General features: G+C 45.4%; 1 pseudogene; it reads left to right on the top strand.

Moving 5' to 3' along the window:
- Window positions 1–2238: 2238 nt before the first annotated feature.
- LOC139042156 (ret finger protein-like 4A) lies at window positions 2239–4734 on the top strand (annotated as a pseudogene).
- The last annotated feature ends 595 nt before the right edge of the window (window positions 4735–5329 follow it).

Genomic DNA, 5329 nt, shown 5'->3' with positions numbered 1-5329 from the left:
TCCCCTAAGCCCTTGAGACACTCTGAGCACCTTGAATCCTGAACTGACCCCATGTGCTTCCAGCATCTTTGCGACCCTGTCCTTCACTGGATTGAGAAGTTACCCACTCTACATCCATCCAGCCACCCAGAACTCCATCACCCTGGTCTGCAGGCAGGGGACAACCCATCCATAGACCCCTCAGCTGGGACAGGAAGCCTGACTGCTGCCTTTGCTCATGCATACTCACTCTTGTTCCATGATTGGTCTGGGAGCTGGCATCCCCAAGGCCACACCCCTCAGGTCAGCCACCTCCCCAGGAGACATAGTCACCCCTGATCACCTTGGGAGACTGCCCCTGGAGCTGGCCTTGGTGCTCCCTCTGGGCCCTTGTGATGTGGTGATCTACACCTGCCTGACCATCACCTCATGCCCATAGCAGCTCCTGGGTGAGAGCAAAGGCTGGCTGACCCAGAATCCCGGACCTGACCACAGCCTTTCCCCCAGGGCCTTGAAGCCTGAGTTGTAAAAGGAGTCACTGAGGGAATGAATCTCACTGTCAACACCTGAACCCAGGCATGAGGGAAGGAGTCCCCAGATGGGGGGCGGGGGTCCCCATCGCCAAGGTCCAGTGCTGCAGAGCCTGGAACAAGCTGACATCCATCTGTTTCTGGGCGTGACAGCAGCACCCACCTTGTAGAATGGTCCTTGGATTCTGTGGGGTTCAGCACAGAGAAGAACACGGACAGCAAACAGGTGGCTGCCGGTGGTCCCCACAGCTTCACCAGCAGAGGCTGAGTGAGGATTCCAAAGAATGCTGGGTGGACCAGTGCTGCCTACAGTGGGAGTGGGTGGAACAGGGCTCCTGCAGGGGGCATAGGTGATGACAATGGTGCCACATGAGTTGAGTACTTATCATCTATCAGCAGTAACTCTTATCATCGTCCCCATGGGTGTCTCAATGAACCCTGGACAAAACCTGACCTCGACTTGGTGTCCACCTGACACAGCATCTGTCTGAAGTCCCTGCATCCGTGAACCTCATGAGCTCACCAGTGGGCCCCCTGAAACCTGATTTCCTGGCAGGCTCCTAACAGCTCATCCCCATGGAAGCTCCCTATGACTTGAGGAATATCTTACTAATGCCAAAATAAAATAAAAATCTGATTGGATTAAAAAGGAGAGTGGGGTGTGATTGAGGTGGGAGAAGGGATCCTGTCTAATAAAAGCCCCTTGTAGGTTGACCTCACTCCAGAAATGAGCTGTCCGGACCCACAGCTGGAGGCCAGAGGGGGACCTAGCGGAGGAGAGGTGAGTTCAGTCTTACGGGATTTCATTTTTACTTCTCAAATTTCTTCAAAGCCAGACATAAGAAAGCAAGGTCTCACCCTGGAGTACAGTATTAATACAGCAAGTGCTCTCTGAGGCTGGTTCAATGTCAGGCACAGGGTGTGCACCTGGGCTCATGGGGACCTTTGACGGGAGCAGCAGGCAGAACTTAGATTTTCAATACCCAGTTGGAGTAATAATATAACTTCTATTATCCTCAGTCAAGTCAGAGTTTGGTACACTCTGTGAGATGGTGAATGGAGTCTCAGCCATGGATTTATTGTACCTCTCAACTTCTACTATGAGTTTTTTGCCACATGCAAGTTGGACAGCTGGAGGAGATGGAGGGGTTCTGGATCTACACCAGTGCTGTGCAGTAGAGTAAAAGAAGACCAACATATGCAATTCCAAATTTATTTTCTAGTAGCCAAACAAACAAAATATACTCAAACAAATCTAATTTTATAGGAAAAATGTAATCATTTCAAAATGTAAACAATTTATGAAAGTTCTCCAGGAAATAGAATCTCTCAGTCAAAATCTATTCTCTTTTCTCAACATGTCTTCAAAATTGAGTCTTCGTCTTGTAAACATATTTCAATGTAGATAAGCCCACCTCTTGGGCTCAGTAGCCACTTGTGGCTGGAGGCCGTCACATTGACAGCTCAGCTATAATATAGACCCTCTCACCACCTAACTTGAAGCCCAAGGATGAATCATGTCCTTCATTCCAACCAGCATTTTAAACCAGGTGTTCAGTATCTCCTTTACCTAGTAGTAGAGATTGCAAATCACTGTGCATGTAAAGATGAAAGTGTCCCAAGGACTAATATCCAGGCAACTCACTGAAATTCCTCCACCATGCACATTTTTCTCCAGGCAGTGTGCATGGCTACACACTTCAGTGAAGCAAGCAGATGTCTTGGCTACATGACTTATCTTGAAAAAACCATGTACCTGAAATGTGGGTTTGTCTGCTGCCTCCAGTGCATCAATTCACTGCAGAAGGAGCCCAATGGGGAGGGTTTATTGTGCCCGTTCTGCTCTGTGGTCTCAGAAGAAGGACATCAGGCCTGGTATCCAGCTGGGGGCACTGGTGTCAAAGATAAGGAGTTAGAGCCCCAGCTGAGAGTCGTTCTCCAGATGAACCCAAGGATGTGGAAGTTTCATAGTGAGGCATCCGTACACCCTGCCCCAACCCACAAAGGGCCCTGGAAAAAGCAACTTTTGAAAAGCTCTGCATTAAATAAGGCATTTGCTAAATTCTAACGTGGAGTTTTTATTCTTTCAAAAAAAAAAGTTATTCTTCCCTGTAAGTATAGATTAGAACCATCTGTAGACTTTAAGAAAATTTAATGTTTAGGTCATGCCCTAGAACTACACTAGGCAATGTTTCAGATAGCCACTGACAGCTATTGATCACTTGAAACTTCACTATTGACACAAGTAGAAATCAGATTTTGGATATGCTGGATTAAATTAAAATGCATTATTAAGATCTATTATACCCAATTCATATTACTACTTTTTTTGCTATGTGTAGAACAAAATGAAAATTTAAAAATGGGCTCACATTGTGTTTCTTTGGGTGACACTGGCCTCGAAAAATGATTCTCAAACTTTAGCGTATTTAAATCCCTTGAGAATCTTGTTTCAAAGCAGATTCTGATTCACTGCTCTGGGCTGGCCTGTGGATCTGGTTTTCACATGAGAGCCCTGGCGGTGGTGAGGGTGCTAGTTTATGGGTCACACTTTGGGTACCAAGGCCCTGCACCCACTGATTCTGACTCCCTCTGATGGTGCGATCCAGTAACCTGCAGTTTAAAAGCTCCCAAGTGATTTTAATCCCCAGTGAGTGTGGGCAGTGAATGCTCCCCACCTCAAGCCCCAGGCAAAGGGCAGTAAAGCGCATGTGGTCGTGACTGTAGATTTAAATCCTGCTGCAGACTGCACCTGAGCACTGCAGCCTGTGCTTCCTCCCTGACCCAGAACTCAGAGAATCATGCGTGATCCAGGCTCACAGCTCTGAGGTAAGGCGAATCATCACGGCTCAGGTGCAGGTCTGATGAGCTAAAGTCAGGAAGCCAGAACAGGCCGCCCAGGCTCATTGTGAAGGAAACAAATTGGTTTGTTTTCTAAGAGAGTTTACTTCTTATTCCATGCAAATCTGAATTAGGGATGGTGAAACCTGTCCCAGAAACTTTAAGAATTGACAGTTCCTCTCTGATAGTCAGAAAATCTGAGCATCTCTCCAAGAGCTGTATTATAAGGGAGGCAAGTAAAGCATTTGGTCTTTGATCCAGACAGTTGATTTCAGAGGCTCCATTGGCTCCATGCACGTGGTCATGTCAGGACAGGCAACTCTACGCCCCCATCCTCATAATGAGGGTCACCTGGAGATGTAGCCAATAGACACAGTCATTCTTCTGTAATTTACCTGCCCCTCTGAGCACTACCACTTTAAGTTGCTGCCATGATCCCAGCTCATCCCTACTCATGTCCTTGGGAATCCCTTCCCCTATCTTGACTGTCCAGAGTTAATAAATGTCCTCTCAAGACTCCTAGCATTTCTGTTTAATACTCTGTTACAGCTCTAGGAAAGAAGAGGCCTGGAATGCAATTGTCTATCCGACAACAGTAGATGAGGAAGATAACTGCAAGAGAAAAACAAGGAAAGAAAACCTTTAATATTTCAATACTATTCTGTAATAAGTACAATATTTTCCATCATTCCAAATATTTATTTGCTGCCTATATTTTGACAGAATCTCTGTTACTTTGTATAATCTGAGAATGAACAACATTCTCATTCTTTTCCCAGGTTTGTTATGTACTTTTTTCCAGGTTTGTTATGTGGCAAAGAGAAGAAAAATCTTTAATCAAATAATTAAATAACTTTAATGCACAGAGAATACCTATGATGCTAAGAGGGACGATTTTCAGGTAAAATCATTTATTCTACATATAAAAGTTGGTCTAATCAAGGCACCAGGGAGGTTTTTCCAGGAAAACTCTGATTAGGGAAGAAGTGTCGAGTTAAAGAAGGAAAGTGAGTGACATATTTGGGCCTTTGCAGCAGACATGAAGAGTGGTATATAGCGTATGTACGTGCTGATTTGCGTAAGTTTCTGCCCACGGTGGATATGACCTTGGATGTTGCCGCAGCCAACAGCCACCTCATCATTTCTGAGCACCTGAGGAGTGTCCACGGTGGGTATCTCAAACAGAATTGGAGGACCTATGCGGGGAGATTCATCCATGCCATTTGTGTCCTGAGCTCCACTCAGTTCACCTGTGACCAACAGTACAGGGAGCTGGGATGTGGGGACAAGCAAAGAATGGGATGTGGGCATTTTCAGGGAATCTGTTAATCAACAAGGGGTCATCCTACTCTCTGCAAACTTGGCTTCTGCTCTGTGGGTTTGAGAAATGGAGATCTCTGCTCAGCCAGCTGTGCCTTGGACTGTCCCCTTGGGGGGCCCTAGGTTACATGGAAGGGATTTGCTGGATATGGATATTGGGATCATTTCCTTTTAACACATTAGCGATGGATGCCCTATTTTTACGTTCATTAAAATTTCTGCTGCGGAGCATCTAGGTTCACTTTTTGCTCCTCAGATCCAGTTTTGGCTGATCAGAGGTTCCTGAGAATCTGTCTTGTGATGAATCTGGGCTCTGCTAGTCCTCCAGTGAGGCCAGGGCAAGTCAGATGAAGTGCTGGCTGCAGACACGCTCAGAGAAAACTTCTCTGTGCTCATCGCCGTAGCTAGGAGCATTTCTGTTTGTTACCAATGTGGTACGAAAGTGTAGCAGAAAAATACGGAACAGTTCATGAATTATGAAAACAAATTAAGAACATTTACAAGGGCAAATCACATTTCTAATATTTAATATTGTCATGATCATTTCCTTTGGAACATGTCTATATTTCTGTCCCAATTAATATATTCTGAACTATCAGATCAATTTCTAAATGTTTTCCTTTTTATTTTCTGTAAGATCAACTTAGTGTGTAATGGAA

This window comes from Equus asinus, chromosome 26 (assembly GCF_041296235.1).
Source record: "Equus asinus isolate D_3611 breed Donkey chromosome 26, EquAss-T2T_v2, whole genome shotgun sequence".
Lineage (NCBI taxonomy): Eukaryota > Metazoa > Chordata > Mammalia > Perissodactyla > Equidae > Equus > Equus asinus.
Note: the sequence above shows the minus strand (reverse complement) of the source record. Positions and strands in the feature narration are given on the sequence as shown.